The following is a 17,735-nucleotide window of genomic DNA, read 5'->3' as shown; positions in this document are numbered from 1 at the left end:
ATACCTGTTGAATGCGTAACAGTTACCAGAATCTATCTTTCTTCCTTCCTTCCTTCCTTCCTTTCTTTCTTTCTTTCTTTCTTTCTTTCTTTCTTTCTTTCCTTCCTTCCTTCTTCCTTTCTCTCTTTCTTTCTTTCTTTCTCTCTTTCTCTCTTTTTTAGGAAGACAGTCTTTGATCTTCCACAACCATTTAATTCTCTTAGTAACAAAGTCATTTAGTTTGGTTAAGACAATCTTATATCTGAATACATTTTAAAGCTCATCCCATTTCCCTGGGGGCAGCACACACCTCCGTACCTTGCAGTCTGCTGCTACAAACCCAGCCTCTTCACCAGCTCCAGCGTAGAGCGTTCTTAACATCTGCTTGAGAGAAGAGTGGTGAGGAAAGAGATAGTGAACCTGAAACAGTAAACAGTGATCAAAAAGACCGGCGGATTCTGCTGAACAATCAGAACCTAAAGGATCAACAGGGAAATGACAAACATGAAACATTCACACCTTCATTACCCGACATGGAGGAACAGGCGTGGTGCAAATGATGTGATTGCCTGTCGCTCAAACGTTGTCCCCGTTGTGAGGAGACTTGATGTGCAGTATTCTGGAAACTGAAGGAAGGTGGAGCAGGATAGAGTGAACGAGTTTTTCTGGTGCAACAGGAGAAGGCAAGTGGTGAGGACTGAGGCAGAAGAGCGTATTTGCAAAGGTGTGAAGAGGAGGGGAGGCACGGGTTGACTAGGAAGCAAGTTTTGAACACATAGCAGTAAAAGTGGAGGGAAGCAATGCGTGCTGTGTTTTGTAGTGTAGTGGTCATAACGCTCGCCTAACATGCGAGAGGTCCCCGGTTGGAAACATGTGCTACTCTTCTTTCCCTTTTTTTTTTTTTTTTTTTTTTTTGTTTGTTTGCCACCAGCACACCGCCACTGCTTCCTGGCCTCCACCACAGAGAACCAGGAGAAGCCAGAAAAGCCAGAGAAGCCAGAGAAGCCACAGCCCAGCCGCTCCTCAGCATCCTCGCAGGCTCGAATGCAGAACTGGTCTTTTTCTGGAGGCCCACCGGATTTCCACACACTCTTTCTCTCTCCTTCTGCTGGTAGAGGGCAAGCAATTGTGGTTGTTGCCTTGGTGGTTTTGCGCTTGTTGCTGTGTCAGTGGAGTCCCTGGAGCTGGTGAAGAGGCTGTGTTTGTAGCAGCAGAGGGCGAGGTGCGGATGTGTTTGTGCTGCTCCCCAGTGAAATGGGATGAGGTTAGTGTTGTTATATGGGGAATTAGCTCAGGTGGTAGAGCGCTCGCTTAGCATGCGAGAGGTGGTGGGATCGATACCCACATTCTCCACGTTTCTTTTGCCTACTTCACTGCTCTCTTAATTTGACCTGTGCACACAATGACACAGAAGCGGTAAGGACCTCTCACTGGGGCAGTACTCTTTGCATATTTCATGTCTGCTTACCACCTCCTTGCACGTGACTTCACACCAACCCAGATATGCTCCAACCTGACTCCCTGCTCTGGCAACTGCCAACGCAGACCCAGGCATCCCCTCCTTACAGAGATTTCAGGATCTAGATTTTGACACAAAAGCCTGGCAAGCGCTCCGTCAAGATCACCCCACCAGCACAGCAGCTCATAACCAGTTTCTTTGCTCCATGAAGATAATGTGCTAAAGGCATAACAGTATCCCTAGCGTGGGCTAAAGTTCTCTGTGTTCCATCCCTTTGCAAGTTCTCTTTCTTCTGCACTCATCATTGTGTCTTGTCTTGTGAATTGTGATAGGCACACACCTGAACTCCTCTCACCATTTCTCATGCCTCCTCATTCCTTCTTTCAGATGAAGATTCTGTCATTTGGAATAACAAGAATGAATGTGGTGTTTGTGTACAAAGTGAAAGAGACACAGGAACATGGTTCCTAAGTTCAGCTGCGTGTGGATTCCGAGAGCAGAAAGGTGGGTACCCGGGAGCAGAGACAGAGAGCTATGGTCGGCATTGTCTGTGGAAAGTCTGCAAGCAGCCAGGAGCTTTCTGATGCGTTTGCAATATCAGCCCCATTCCCAAAGCTGTGCAATGTTGTTCGTAGTTTTCCAGCATGTGTGTAAGTTCGCTGGTTTTGCTCTCACATTCACAGAAGGACTGACGTCACTTACATCCACAGTCCTGAGCAGAATGTCAGGGTTCTTCTCCGGGTGCTGTGCCCTGCCTTTTTAGGACGGTGCTACATTACACAATATGAGACAGAAAAGAACAAATACATTTGCCCTATGCTTGTGATCACAACTCTTACACCCAATGGCACAAGTGGAGAACAACAGAACAGGAATTCTGCTCTTGGCACAGAGAGCACTGGCTAACATAGCCAGGGCACCTTCTTCATTCCCCTCGATTCATGATTTAGCTCAAGACAGCACAGGATCAAACCAGCAACCAGCTCCTAAGCCAGGCAGGCACCGCACCAGTGGAGCCACACACCAACAACCAAGTGGAATACTCCCCTTTCCCCTCCTGTAGTGTATGCACAGTGTGGTCAGCTGTAGGAGACTGTGCAGAGCATAGTGAAGGTCAAGCTTTTACAAGAACAATCTGGACTCCATTGAGTCCGGACAGACTAGGGCCAAATGGTCAGGGCCAGAGTGAGGACTGCTCATCCCAGTGAGGGTGAGACAAAGTGGTCGGCTGACACAGGGACCCTGGACAAGTTGGGGTCACCAGCATTCCAAGGTTCAGAGTTTCCATGGGATAAGAGGCTGCAGAGTTAGCCTCTCCAAAGAATAGGTTGAACCTTTGTTGCAGAGGAAGGGAGTGATGGTAAAAGAACCTGCTTTTCCAGGCTGTTTACAAGCAGGTAACTCTGGAGCCTCTTCTGGCTCTCCTATGTGGGTGCAAGGTGCCAAGACCTTAGGCCATCCTTGGCTGCTTTCCCAGGCCACAAGCAAGGATCAGGATGAGAAGCAGGGCAGCCAGGATTAGAATCGATGCTTAGATGGGATCCTGGCGCGTGCAAGGCAAGGACTCTAGTCACTAGGCTACAGCGAGGCCCAGTCCTCATTGTATGTTTAATAATATATTTGAGAGTGAGAGAGACAAAGACATGGTATCTACCTTTCTGATAACTGAATAAACTTATTAGGATAGTGCAATGTCTTCAGAACAAATTTTAAAATGTATTCAGATGTAAGATTGTCTTAACCAAACTAAATGACTTTGTTACTAAGATAATTAAATGGTTGTGAAAGATCAAAGACTGTCTACCTAAAAAATAAATAAATAAATATATAGTTAAATAAATCTGGTAACTGTTACGCATTCAACAGGTATGAGATTCCCTATGCCATAGCTCCTGGTAATGTGCGTCCTGGAAGGCCTCAGAGGATGGTTCAACTTCAACTATTTGGGTCCCTTAAGTAATTGGTTCCCTGGCAGCCATGTGGTTCTGGGCTTTGGTCTGTCCCAGCCCTGGGTTTCTCTCTCTCTCTCTCTCTCTCTCTCTGTCCTTCAGCTAGATCCCCACTTTTCTTGTGAGTGATGACCATGACGCAGTTTCATCAAAGACTTAGCTTGTCCTTTGTGCAGGCAAGATACCAGGTCTCAGTCACATGTAGAAGAGGGGACTGCTAACTCAAAGCAGCTCAGTTGCTGAGCTTGCTTTGCCAATAGGGCACCACTTGTTGTCTCTGGTGTGTTTTCAGCAACTGTGGATCTGTGACCCCTGCAGGCCTGCCCCACAGTGCTCTGGAGTCTCAGCTCCTGAGCCTTAATGATACATGATGGAGCTGCCCTTCTCCTGTCCTAGATCTGCCCGGCAATACCCACACCTCTTCTCCCTCCCTCCTCCTGCCTTTGCCTCCCTGTGGGGTTTAAAATTGTGCCTGCCAAGTTTCTCAATCAGTGAGCAACTGAGGAAGAGACTTTTGCATGGTGGGACAAAAGGAGCAGGTGTGTGAGGATAGTGTCTGCTTCCCCTGCTGGTGACCTGCTGAGACCAGATACCCCTAAATGCCTCGGTGTCTGCTTCCTTCATTCTCTCGAGCCCTTCCTTTAGCGGGTGGATGGTCTCAGGTGGTTCATTTCCCACACTCTGTCTTTGAATATGGAATGTCTCTTTTTAAAACCCACCATATTTGAAAATGACACAGACGCAAATTACTAAGCACTTTCTTAACACATGAAACACTGAATGGCTCTTGTCACTCTTCATGGCGAACATTGAGTTGATTGTTCCTGAATTGAAACATTCATAGGACTGGCCCAAAAATGGCTTGTTGAATTGAGTGCCCTGGAGATATTTGAAATGTATCCTGCAGAACTACTTAACCCACACATACAAACTTTGCCAAAGTGGGACTATTTGGGGAGTACAGATGGCTATTCCAGACGGTGCTCAGCGATACAAGTCATAGAGCAAAGCCCTGGGAAAGAAATGGCAGGCTAGAAGCATGACATCTGAGTCTGTGTGATTCAGAGTGCCTGGAAATCCGCATGAGTGTGTGCTTCAAGGCTGTGAGAGTTGGGGAAGAGAATCCGCTGGAAGGTAAGGATGTGGCTGTGTTCCATCGAAGGAAAGCCCAGTCCGAAATCATCTGATCAAACAGGGGTTGGAGTGGAGTGGAGAGATGTGGAAATGATGTGATGGTGTGTCGCTCAAACGTTGTCCCCATTGTGAGGAGACTTGATGTGGCGTATTGTGGAGACTGAAGGAAGGTGGAGCAGGATAGAGTGAAAGAGTTTTTCTGATGCAAGAGGAGAAGGCAAATGGTGAGGACTGAGGCAGAAGAGCGTATTTGCAAAGGTGCAAAGAGGAGGGGCCAGATGCCTGGGTTGCCGTGGAAGCAAGTGTTGAACACACAGGAGTAAAGGAAGAGGGTTGTAGTTCTTGTTGTGTTTCCGTGGTGTAGTGGTCATCACGCTCGCCTAACACGCGAGAGGTCCCCGGTTCGAAACCGGGCGGAAACATGTACTACTTTTCTTTCTTTTTTTCTTTTTTTTTTTTTTTTTTGCCACCAGCACAGCACCACTGCCTCCTGGCCTCCACCACAGAGAAGCAGGAGAAGCCAGAGAAACCCGGCCGCTCCCTAGCAGCCCCACAGGCACGAATGCGGAACTGGTCTTTTTCTGGCGGCCCACCGGATTTCCACACACCCTTTCTCTCTGTTTCTGCTGGTAGAGGGCGAGCAATTGTGGTTGTTGCCTTGGTGGTTTTGCGCTTGTTGCGGTGGCAGGGGAGTCCCTGGAGCTGGTGAAGAGGCTGTGTTTGTAGCAGCAGAGGGCGAGGTGTGGATGTGTGTGTGCTGCTCCCCAGTGAAATGGGATGACGTAAGTGTTGTTGTTATTGCATGGGGAATTAGCTCAGGTGGTAGAGCGCTCGCTTAGCATGCGAGAGGTGGTGGGATCGATACCCACATTCTCCACACTTCCTTTTCCTACTTCCCTGCTCTCTGGAGTGTGACCTGAGGACCCAATGACACAGAAGCGGTAAGGACCTCTCACTTGGTCACTACACTGTGCATATATCATGTCTGCTTACCACCTCCTTGTACGTGACGTCACATCAGCCCGGGCAGTTCCAACTGACTCCCTGCTCTGGCAACTGCCAACGCAGACCTAGGCATCCCCTCCTCACAGAGATGACAGGATCTAGATTTTGACCCAAAAGGCTGCCAAGCGCTCCGTCAAGATCACCCCACCAGCATAGCAGCTCATAACCAGTTTCTTTGTTCCGTGAAGATAATGTGCTAAAGGCATAACAGTATCCCTAGCGTGGGGTAAAGTTCTCTGTGTTCCATCCCTTTGCAAGTTCTCTTTCTTCTGCGCTCATCATTGTGTCTTGTGAATTGTGATAGGCACACACCTGAACTCCTCTCACCATTTCTCATGCCTCCTCATTCCTTCTTTCAAATGAAGATTCTGTCATTTGGAATAACAAGAATGAATGTGGTGTTTGTGTACAAAGTGGAAGAGACACAGGAACATGGTTCCTAAGTTCAGCTGCATGTGGATTCCGAGAGCAGAAAGGTGGGTACCCGGGAGCAGAGACAGAGAGCTAAGGTCAGCATTGTCTGTGGAAAGTCTGCAAGCAGCCAGGAGCTTTCTGATGCTTTAGCAATATTAGCCCCATTCCCAACGCTGTGCAATGTTGTTCATAGTTTTCCGGCATGTGTGTAAGTTCACTGGTTTTGCTCTCACAGTCACAGAAGGACTGACAGTCACTTACATCCACAGTCCTGAGCAGAATGTCAGGGTTCTTCTCCGGGTGCTGTGCCCTGGCTTTTTAGGATGGTGCTACATTACACAATATGAGACAGAAAAGAACAAATACATTTGCCCTATGCTTGTGATCACAACTCTAACACCCAATGGCACAAGTGGAGAACAACAGAACAGGAATTCTGCTCTTGGCACAGAGAGCACTGGCTAACATAGCCAGGGCACCTTCTTCATTCCCCTCGATTCATGATTTAGCTCAAGACAGCACAGGATCAAACCAGCAACCAGCTCCTAAGCCAGGCAAGCACCTCACCAGTGGAGCCACACACCAACAACCAAGTGGAATACTCCCCTTTCCCTCCTAGAGTGTATGCAGTGTGTGGTCAGCTGTAGGAGGCTGTGCAGAGCATAGTGAAGGTCAAGCTTTTACAAGAGCAGTCTGGACTTCATTGAGTCCGCACAGACCAGGGCCAAATGGTCAGGGCCAGAGTGAGGGCTGCTCATCCCAGTGAGGGCAAGACAAAGTGGTCGGCTGACACAGGGACCCTGGACAAGTTGGGGTCACCAGCATTCCAAGGTTCAGAGTTTCCATGGGATAAGAGGCTGCAGAGTTAGCCCCTCCAAAGAGCTAGGTTGAACCTTTGTTGCAGAGGAGGGGAGTGATGCCAAAAGAACCTGCTTTTCCAGGCTGTTTACAAGCAGGTAACTCCGGAGCCTCTGACTCTCCTATGTGGGTGCAAGGTGCCAAGTCTTTAGGCCATCCTTGGTTGCTTTCCCAGGCCACAAGCAGGGATCAGGATGAGGAGCAGGGCAGCCAGGATTAGAATCAATGCTTAGATGGGATCCTGGCGCGTGCAAGGCAAGGACTCTAGTCACTAGGCTACAGCGAGGCCCAGTCCTCACTGTATGTTTAATAATATATTTGAGAGTGAGAGAGACAAAGACATGGCATCTACCTCTTTTTTATTATTATTATTTTTTAATAATCTTACTTAGTTGATTAGGTACAAAGGGTCAAGGGCTACAGGATGAAATTGGGTAATACCATTGTTTCCACACTAATATTATCATTTTTCCCTATATCTGGGGTCAGGGGAGAAACAAATGGAAAAGCCCCACCCAACCTCCCACACATGCCGGATCCCCATCAGGAGGCGTGCTCCGAAGGTCCTGCTCAAACAGTTTTGATACATCATCAGTTCTGGTTGCTGTCAATCTCTCAGTTCCATTCACAATGAAACCTATTCAGAGTCCACCAGCTGACAGTCTCTTCATTGTTGGGGTTCTAAGATAAGCAGTTCAGCTGGAGAGATCTCCAAAGAAACTTCATCTCAGATGATCCCAGGCCTGCTTTTGTGTGAGTTTGTAGTACACAGTCCAACACCGTCCGTCACACCAATCAACTTATGCTCATGCTGGCCGTTGGGATTGCTGGGTTCGTTCCGTTTCCAGCCCTGTCTTCCTTGTGAACCAATGGATGTTGTAGTCCAGCTCGATCCTGCCCACTTCATACTCGGTCCTCATGCAAACCGGTTGGAGCCGCAGCCTTGTTGGGGTGACTCCTCAAAACCCCCACCAGTTCTGCCCCCTAACCTGGTTCCCATGCTTGCCAGTATGCACCGCAGGCTTGTGCAGTCTGTCCCACATCCCATTTAGCCCTCGCACATGTCAATGGGCATTGAAGCCCAGCTCAACGCAACCAACCTTCTATCCAGCCTGCACACCTATTGGCACGTGCCCTTCTGTCCATCCACCCCTACCCTGTCCTGGAGTTCGTGCTGTCCAGTGAGAGGGGTAGCCCCGAGGTAGGTGCCCACTATTTCCCTTCTAGGCCACACCCACTCCCAGATTATGCACTCTCCAGGTAGCTCTGGCATTTGAGTTGACAAAATCAGCTCCAAGTTTCAGCCTCTGCCAGCTAGTGCTGCGGCTAGCCCAACCAACCCTCACCCACTCTAGTTTTTGCTTACACCTGTCGGAACAGTCAGCCCACCGGGGCCCTTTCCTTATCTAACTCACATGAGGCACACAGGTGCCATAGCCCGGCCTAGTCTGATCTGCCCCCATCACAACTCACTCTTTCCAACGGAAGTAGTTGTCCAGCAGGGGAGCCCACATTCCCCTGGCGGCTTTACCTCAGTAACTACCTTTCTAATAAATAAACAAACTTTTTAGGAAAGTGCAATATCTTCAGAACAAATTTTTAAAATGTATTCAGATATAACATTGTCTTAACCAAACTAAATGACTGTTACTAAGATAATTAAATGGTTGTGGAAGATCAAAGACTGTCTACCTAAAAAAGAAAGAAAGAGAGAAAGAGAGAGAGAAAGAGAGAAAGAAAGAGAGAAAGAGAGAAAGAAAGAAAGAAAGAAAGAAAGGAAGAAAGAAAGAAAGAAAGAAAGAAAGAAAGAAAGAAAGAAAGAAAGAAAGAAAGAAAGAAAGAAAGAAAGAAAGAAAGGAGTAGCTGGTAATTCTTACGTGGTAAACATCTATGAGATTCTCTATGCCAGGAAGTCCAACTTTCACGTCATTTCCAGATAGGGAGTGGGATGGTGGCCCAGTGGTTAGCATGGTGCTGAGATGACCACATTGGAGTGCCTGGTTGCAGAGCTGGCTATGCTTCCCATAGGTCCTGGTAATGTGCATCCTGGGAGGCCTCAGAGGATGTTTCAACTAGTTGGGTCCCTTAAGTAATTGGTTCCCTGGCAGCCATGTGGTTCTGGGCTTTGGTCTGTCCCAGCACTGGGTTTCTCTCTCTCTCTCTCTCTCTCCCTCAGCTAGATCCCCACTTTTCTTGTGATGACCACGACACAGGTTCATAAAAGGCTTAGCTTGTCCTTAGTGCAGCCAAGATACCAGGTCTCAGTCACATGTAGAAGAGGGGACTGCTAACTCAAAGCAGCTCAGTTGCTGAGCTTGCTTTGCCAATAGGGCACCACTTGTTGTCTCTGGTGTGTTTTCAGCGGTTGTGGATCCGTGACCCCTGCAGGCCTGCCCCACAGTGCTCTGCAGTCTCAGCTCCTGAGCCTTAATGATACATGATGGAGCTGCTCTCCTCCTGTCCTAGATCTGCCCGGCAATACCCACACCTCTTCTCCCTCCCTCAGCCTGCTTTTGCCGCCCTGTGGGGTTTAAAATTGTGCCTGCCAAGTTTCTCAATCAGTGAGCAACTGAGGAAGAGACTTTTGCATGGTGGGACAAAAGGAGCAGGTGTGTGAGGATAGTGTCTGCTTCCCCTGCTGGTCACCTGCTGAGACCAGATACCCCTAAATGCCTCGGTGTCTGCTTCCTTCATCCTCTCGAGCCCTTCCTTTAGCGGGTGGATGGTCTCAGGTGGTTCATTTCCCACACTCTGTCTTTGAGTATGGAATGTCTCTTTTTAAAGCCCACCATATTTGAAAATGACACAGACGCAAATTACTAAGCACTTTCTTAACACATGAAACACTGAATGGCTCTTGTCACTCTTCATGGCGAACATTGAGTTGATTGTTCCTGAAGTGAAACATTCATAGGACTTGCCCAATAATGACTTGTTGAATTGAGTGCCCTGGAGATATTTGAAATGTATCCTGCAGAACTACTTAACCCACACATACAAATTTTGTCAAAGTGGGACTATTTGGGAGTACAGATGGCTATTCCACACGGTGCTCAGCGATACAAGTCACAGAGCAAAGCCCTGGGAAAGAAATGGCAGGCTAGAAGCATGACATCTGAGTCTGTGTGATTCAGAGTGCCTGGAAATCCGCATGAGTGTGTGCTTCAAGGCTGTGAGAGTTGGGGAAGAGAATCCGCTGGAAGGTAAGGATGTGGCTGTGTTCCATCGAAGGAAAGCCCAGTCCGAAATCATCTGATCAAACAGGGGTTGGAAGGGAGTGGAGAGAAGAGATGTGGAAATGATGTGATGGTGTGTCGCTCAAACGTTGTCCCCGTTGTGAGGAGACTTGATGTGGCGTATTGTGGAGACTGAAGGAAGGTGGAGCAGGATAGAGTGAAAGAGTTTTGGTGATGCAAGAGGAGAAGGCAAGTGGTGAGGACTGAGGCAGAAGAGCTTATTTGCAAAGGTGCAAAGAGGAGGGATCAGATGCCTGGGTTGCCGTGGAAGCAAGTGTTGAACACACAGGAGTAAAGGAAGAGGGTTGTAGTTCTTGTTGTGTTTCCGTAGTGTAGTGGTCATCACGCTCGCCTAACACGCGAGAGGTCCCCGGTTCGAAACCGGGCGGAAACATGTATTTCTGCATTTTCACTTATTGCCACCAGCACAGCACCACTGCCTTCTGGTCTCCTCCACAGAGAAGCCAGAGACGCCAGAGAAGCTGCAGTTGGCCACTCCCCAGCATCCTCACAGGCACGAATGCGGAACTGGTCTTTTTCTGGCGGCCCACCGGATTTCCACACACCCTTTCTCTCTCCTTTTCCTGGTAGAGGGCGAGCAATTGTGGTTGTTGCCTTGGTGGTTTTGCGCTTGTTGCTGTGTCAGTGGAGTCCCTGGAGCTGGTGAAGAGGCTGTGTTTGTAGCAGCAGAGGGCGAGGCGCGGATGTGTGTGTGCTGTCCCCTGGTGAAATGGGATGAGGTTAGTTTTGCTGTTATTGCATGGGTAATTAGCTCAGGTGGTAGAGCGCTCGCTTAGCATGCGAGAGGTGGTGGGATCAATACCCACATTCTCCACACTTATTTTTCCTACTTCCCTGCTCTCTGGAGTGTGACCTGAGGACCCAATGACACAGAAGCGGTAAGGACCTCTCACTGGGGCAGTACTCTTTGCATATTTCGTGTCTGCTTACCTCCTCCTTGTGCGTGACGTCACACCAGCCCGGGCAGTTCCAACTGACTCCCTGCTCTGGCAACTGCCAACGCAGACCCAGGCATCCCCTTGTCACAAAAATGACAGGATCTAGATTTTGACACAAAAGGCTGCCAAGCGCTCCGTCAAGATCACCCCACCAGCATAGTAGCTCATAACCAGTTCCTTTGTTCCGTGAAGATAATGTGCTAAAGGCATAACAGTATCCCTAGCGTGGGCTAAAGTTCTCTGTGTTCCATCCCTTTGCAAGTTCTCTTTCTTCTGCACTCATCATTGTGTCTTTTCTTGTAGATACCTTATAAAGCACAGTACTTTAATAACATATTCTTTTAAATTTAGAGGAGCTGTGATTACAGAAAAGGAGTAATATAAGTGTTCGGTTTCTGTCTCCTCTAATATTTCTTATACATAGCACAGAGGGTCCGGATCATTGGCTTCATGGCTAAATCCTCAGCTTGCAAGGGCTGGATCTCATAGGGCTACTGGTTTCTTTTCTGGCTGAGTCACTTCCCTTCAGCACCCTGCCGTGTCCAGGGAAAGCAGTGGAGAAGGGCCAGATGTTGCTGTCAGTAGCTCCTTCTCTCTGAAAATCTGACTTTCCAATAAAATTGAATACATCTTTAAAAACAAAAGCATAACCTAGCACAGATCCAAGCCCAGCAGCAGGATAATAGTCCCTCTTTCAAACTCATCAAACTGTGCAAAGTGCAGTACTGTGACCGTCAGAGGAACAAACACACAAGGTGGCCTCTCCTTGTCACACCTCTGGCTGTGAACGTGCGCCACTACACAACACATTACGACAGCTGTCAAGTGATGAGCACCCATTCCAGGAAAAAATGTCCAAAAGTTTGCATATCACGTTGACGAGGAGTTCCACACTTGGTGTACTGATCAAAAACGAACAAACAAACAACAAGAAAAACACAAGAGTAGCAGGCAGTGGAAAAAACAGTGTCAGACTCTCAGAGTGATCCAAATGCATGTCACACAGCATTCAGATCCTTACTACTAGACAAGGAGGAAAAGGCAATGAATTTATTTGAAGGGTTAGTGGCTATAAACTTCCCGGTTCAGCAAAAGACATCATCCTAGACATTAAAAAAAAAAAAAGGAATTAAAAGCATGCCAGCCCGGAGAAACTCCTAGAAACATGCACGCAGCGAATCACAAGAAAAAATACTACAGAAAAAGAAAAGAACTTAGAGACATGTGGGAAAAAATGAGGGGAAAAACAATTTCATAATGGTATTTTCCTCTCCAGAAAGCACAGAAGTCAGAATTACATCAAGTTAGGATTCTATGGACAGCAACTATGTAGAATGTGTATTAATTTAATATTTAAAAACTTGAACACCTATGTGCAAACGAAGAGCAAATCTATAGTGTAGTGCTTGAAGCCTGAGAGTTCTCAGTTCAAATTCAGGTGGAGGGAAGGACCTTTCCTCGCCTATTCTCCAAAACTGACAGCTCTGCCCCTCTTAACGCCTGGATGCAGGCCTGACCTTCAGGTGACCACTGGCCAGTGTCCTCTCACACACTATTCTGAGCTGTCCAGTTGCGGAGGCCCCACACTTGTCCAGCATCCCTCCTCTCCTTTTGCGAGTCCCTTTCCCCAGCCTGGAGGTTGAGTAGTCCTCACTGCCACCCTGGCTGTTTTAGAGTAGACGGTCCCACAGTGGTTTTGTTGCTCCTGAACAGCCTCCACATTTCCTGCTTGTGGTGCACTGCCATCAGGAGCTGGTGGGGTCTAGCTGAGGTGGTAGGGCAGTGGCCGGGCTGAGGGAGGAGGCCCTGGGTTCCCTGTGTGTCTTTGCTTGGCAGACAGTACAGCTAGGCCTTCATCATTGTTCTTTAGTTCCTTCTTCATTGTAATGTAGTCAAGTAAAGTTATGTTTTTACTATACTCAACTTTCAAAGGTTGTTTTTTATTTCAACTCAGGAAAGAGTATTTTTTTTATCAAATGTTTTCTCTGCACCTTGGAGATAAACAATGATTATAAACTTTATTTTCTTGATGTGATGTGTCATGTTTATTGTTTTCTTTATTTTAACCCATTCCGGGATCCCTGGATCAGAGCGGGTGGTCATTTTTATATATACTTCATTTTTATAGATACTTCATTTTATTACAGAGTTCCTTAGGCCCTGGGATTTCCTTTACTACCTCCCCAAGTGCTGTGCTGCCCACTGAGCTCCCCCATATCATTACTATAGTATAGTTCTTTATACACAGTCCTATGTCCATCATTGCAGGCATGGATAATAGCAGAGAGTCTATCCAACAGTTTCATTGGAAGTCCATCTTTGATCTGGAAGTAGATAGGCATACTGCACTGTATCCTCACATCTGGAAATGATAGTCTCCATTACACAGTTACTATACATCCCCTTAAATCAAAAGCCACAATACAAAATCAACAACAGAAAAAAACTTTTAAGGCATAAAGTTAAGTAACATGCTACTGAATGACCAATGTGTCACTGAAGAAATAAAAAATTTAAAACCTTCTTGAAGAAAACGATGCTACTTTATGATCTATGAGTCATTGAAGAATTTAATCAGAAGAAAGTGTTTTGAAGAGATGAAACTAAAAAATATCAAAATCCATGAGATATAGTTTCTGCTGATCTTTGTTGCTAAGATATGTCTCCTGTAGGCCACAAATAAATGGGTTTTCTTTTTTTAATCCAGTCTATTGATCTATGACATCTGAATGATGAATTTAAAACATTAGATTCAGGGTTAATATGTATAGGTGGTACTTCGGGCCTGTCATTTTAGCAATGGGTTATTCATTGATTTAGTCTTCTGTTGTCATTTTATTGGGATGTCCTACACATTTGCCTTTGGTTTTGGTGGGCATTATTCCTCTTCTCTGTCAAGAGAACTTCTTCTGTAAGTATTCTTTTTAGGGCAGGTTTGGAAGAGGCATATTCTTTTAACTTTTTTTTACTGTGGAAGAATTTGATTTCATTTTCAGAGACGAAGGAAAGCTTTAGTGGGGATGATATTCTGGGCCAACAATATTTTGATTTCAGAATCTGGAATATGTTGCTCCATTGTCTTCTGGCCTGTAGTTTACTGTGAGAGGTCCCCTGTGAATTTAGCTGGCTTTCGTTTATGTCAATTGATTATTTTCACATGCATATTTAAGGATCTTTTTCTTATGTTCAATTGAAGAGAACTTGATGACCATGTGTCTTGGTGAAGATCGCATTTGGTCAAGCCTGTTGGGAGTTCTGTGCCCCTCCTGGATCTTGTTTCCCAATTTTTTCTCTAGATTAGGGAAATTTTCCTTTATTATTTTGTTAAATACGTTGGCAAACTCAGCTTCTCTTTCTGCACTGCACCTTCTGGGACTCCCATAACTCTTAATTTGGCCTTTTAATAGTGTCCTTCAGTTTTTGAATACTTTTTTTGGCCTGATCCAGCTCTGCTTCCAGCTTTTTCTTTGCTTCCCCCTGATGACAGGAAATATTTTCCAGTTTTGAGATTCGTTCTTCTGCTTGCTTCATTCTATTTTGGAGACTCTTCACTATACTTTTAATGTGCTCACTTGCATTTTTATTTTCTGATGTATCACTTTTCATTTGATTCATTTCCAGTGTAACATGTTCCTTATATTTCTTGAATGCCTGCTTTTCATTCTTGATAGGAAGTTTTATCACAAATGTTTTGAATTCTGTATCCCTCATTTTCTCTATGTTTTTCTCAGTGAACTCCAAGGTTGGCAAATTGTTTTGTTCCTTTGCAGTGGAGTCTTCAAAAATATTCATTGTGACTTTGTCTCTTCTTTTGCTCTTGGTCATTGTACTTCTGGTTAGCAGAGTCTTCTCCTTGGGACAGGTTTCTAAGCTGTGTCACCCACAGGTCTACAGTTCGATTTTACTTGCTGCAGTTGGCACACGGCTCTTTGTTTGCAATCACTCACTTGTGCCAGTTCATTCAGTGAGTTCCCGAGTTGGCAGAAGACATCGCCATATGTATTCCGGAAGCTGAAGGCAACACGGAGCACGATCAAGTCAAAGAGGTTTCCTGGTGACGCCTGAGAACCAAAGCAGTAAACAGGAAGACAAGATTTTGCAAAGGGCCAGAGCAAAACAGGGGCAAGTATGCATGTCGTAGAGAAGAACATGTTGACTATATGTGTGTAAATGAAGAGGTAATGCATGTGGTGTTGTTTCCGTAGTGTAGTGGTCATCACGCTCGCCTAACACGCGAGAGGTCCCCGGTTCAAAACCGGGCGGAAACATGTGTTCTTTCTTTTCCTTTTTTCACCACTGTCTCTGCCATCAACACACCCACGTCCCACCCCGACCGAGAGACACTGCAGCCCAGCGGCTCGCTCGCCGGCATCTTCACAGGAACGACAGTAGAACTGGTCCGAGTCTGGCGGCCCCACAGTTTTCCCCACCCCCTTTCCCTCCCCTTCTCCTGGCGGAGGTGAGCAGTCCTGCTTGTTGTCTTGCTGTTTAGCGATTGTTGGTGAGCTAGGGGAGTCCCGGGAGCCCTCGAAGCGGTTCGATTTTCCCTGTGAGCTCTCGGGCGCCTCTAGCTGCTGACTGGGAGGTGCCAGTGCTATGGCTGCCTAGAGTGAAATGGGAATAGGTCTGGGATGAAGTTTGGGGAATTAGCTCAGGTGGTAGAGCGCTCGCTTAGCATGCGAGAGGTGGTGGGATCGATACCCACATTCTCCACACTTTACTTGTTTATGAAATGCATTTGAAAACAAAAGGCAAAACACAAAGGCTCGGGAATGGTTCCAATATTTGCGTCTATGTCTATTATAGTGTTCAGCTTTTCTTTACTTCTGCCTTTTAATTCAGAGGCATTGTGACCTCAGAAAGACAGAGAAAGTTTAATCTTCCGTGGTCCGTCTCTTCCTGAATTATGGCCCCCAAGTGTAGCACTAAGCCAAGCCCAGCAAGTGGGTAATAGAGCTTTCTGGCCAAGCAGCGGGAAGTAGAGTGGAGTGACCAGCAGAACAGCAAACCCACCAGGGGGACTCCCCTGTGAACAACCTGGGCAGACCTCTTTCCGTTGACACGTGCTGCTGATCCTCCACAGCACACCACAAACTTGAGAGCTAAGCCAAGTGAGCAGCACACAGTCCACAAAACTGAACAGCATCTTGAAGACTTTGGGAATCAGGCTGAGAGGGGTCCCGCACCTGGTATATTGTCAAAAAAAAAAAAAAAAAAATTAGCAACATGGCAGGAAAAAAGACTTAACAGTGCCAGACACTCAAAATGACTCAAATGCATGCCACCAACTTTCACATCCTTAATACGAGACAAGGAAGGAAGAAACAATGTGTGTATTTGAAAGGTTTGTGGCTGTAAACTTCCAGGGTTGGTCAAAGACATCATTTTAAATCTGGAAAAAAAAAGTTAAGTGGACGTCATGCAGGAGGAAGTCAAAGAAACGTGTACGCAATGAGTTACAAGCAAGCTGGTACAGAAAAAGATATTGAAAGCATCCAGAGAAAAGAGGGGAACAACTGTTTAAATAATGGTATTTTCTTCTCCAAAGTGTGTAGAGATGGGGAAAAAGAAATAAAATAAAAGGAAGGCAAAAAATTGTCAAGCCAGAATTCTATGTGCATCAAAGAGATAGAACATCTGTTAATTTAATATGGAAAATATCTTGAGCACTTGTGCACAAATCAAGAGAAAACGAACGTGTGCTGTTTCTGTAATGTAGTGGTTATCATGCGCACTTGGCACCTGAGAGACTCCCAGTTCAAAACCAGGCAGTTACAGCACACTGGAGTGCAGGCCTGCCCTTCAGGTGACCACTGGCCAGTGTCCTCTCATACACTATTCTGGACTGTCCAGTTATGGAGGCCCCACACTTTTCCAGCATCCCTCCTCTCCTTTTGCGAGTCCCTTTCCCCAGCCTGGAGGTTGTAGTCCTCACTGCTACCCTGGCTGTTTTAGAGTAGACGGTCCCACAGTGGTTTTGTTGCTCCTGAACAGCCTCCACATTTCTGCTTGTGGTGCACTGCCATCAGGAGCTGGTGGGGAACTAGCTCAGGTGGTAGGACAGTGGCCGGGCTGAGGGAGAGGGAACTGGATCATTACCCGCGTTCTCCAATGAGTCTTTGTCTCTGCAAGCAGGGCAGGACAGGGCTGGTAACAGTAAGCTTTTTGAATATTTTTTATACTTTTTCTTCCCTATTGGTTCAGAAGAACTATTATCACAAAAGAGTAGATCTACTCTGTGTTACTTTTGCTCCATCTTCACTGAAGTGTGGCCAATAAACAGCAGAAAATTATGTTCCTGGCCCTGTTGCAATGGACCAGGAACATTAGACAGGATCTCATATGTGCACCTGTCATGCGACTGCTGCCCCACTTTCATTTCAGCTGCCTTTTTGTGGCCTGGGAAAGCAGTAGAAAATGACCCAAAGCCTTGGGACCCTGCACTCAAGTGGGAGACATGGAAGAAATTCCTGCCTCCTGGATTTGAAATAGCTCAACTCCAGCCATTGTGGCTACTTGGGGAGTGACTCAGCAGATAGAAAATCTTTCTCTGTGTATCTTCTTCTCTCTGGAAATCTGCCTTTCCAATAAATTTTCGTAATTTTGTGTTTTTTTTCTTCAATCAGGAAAGAATGTTGTTTTATCAAATGCTTTCCCTTCATCTTTAAGGGAATACATTTCTTTTTTTTACATTTTATAATTTATTATTATTATTATTACTGTAGGAGGACATTGTGACCCT

General features: G+C 46.4%; 7 non-coding genes across 7 annotated transcripts; all 7 read left to right on the top strand.

The window, feature by feature from the left end:
- The first annotated feature begins 1,259 nt into the window (after positions 1-1,259).
- Positions 1,260-1,332, top strand: TRNAA-AGC (transfer RNA alanine (anticodon AGC)). Its single transcript has one exon. It is a non-coding gene; the product is annotated as a tRNA-Ala (tRNA).
- Positions 1,333-4,870: 3,538 nt separating this feature from the next.
- On the top strand, positions 4,871-4,943 carry TRNAV-AAC (transfer RNA valine (anticodon AAC)). The gene has a single exon. It is a non-coding gene; the product is annotated as a tRNA-Val (tRNA).
- Positions 4,944-5,325: 382 nt separating this feature from the next.
- TRNAA-AGC (transfer RNA alanine (anticodon AGC)) lies at positions 5,326-5,398 on the top strand. The gene has a single exon. It is a non-coding gene; the product is annotated as a tRNA-Ala (tRNA).
- Positions 5,399-10,355: 4,957 nt separating this feature from the next.
- On the top strand, positions 10,356-10,428 carry TRNAV-AAC (transfer RNA valine (anticodon AAC)). The gene has a single exon. It is a non-coding gene; the product is annotated as a tRNA-Val (tRNA).
- A 368-nt stretch (positions 10,429-10,796) lies between these two features.
- TRNAA-AGC (transfer RNA alanine (anticodon AGC)) lies at positions 10,797-10,869 on the top strand. Its single transcript has one exon. It is a non-coding gene; the product is annotated as a tRNA-Ala (tRNA).
- A 4,319-nt stretch (positions 10,870-15,188) lies between these two features.
- Positions 15,189-15,261, top strand: TRNAV-AAC (transfer RNA valine (anticodon AAC)). The gene has a single exon. It is a non-coding gene; the product is annotated as a tRNA-Val (tRNA).
- Positions 15,262-15,633: 372 nt separating this feature from the next.
- On the top strand, positions 15,634-15,706 carry TRNAA-AGC (transfer RNA alanine (anticodon AGC)). The gene has a single exon. It is a non-coding gene; the product is annotated as a tRNA-Ala (tRNA).
- Positions 15,707-17,735: the final 2,029 nt, after the last annotated feature.

Source organism: Ochotona princeps, chromosome 1 (assembly GCF_030435755.1).
Source record: "Ochotona princeps isolate mOchPri1 chromosome 1, mOchPri1.hap1, whole genome shotgun sequence".
Classification (NCBI taxonomy): domain Eukaryota; kingdom Metazoa; phylum Chordata; class Mammalia; order Lagomorpha; family Ochotonidae; genus Ochotona; species Ochotona princeps.
This window is presented reverse-complemented; position numbering and strand designations above follow the sequence as displayed.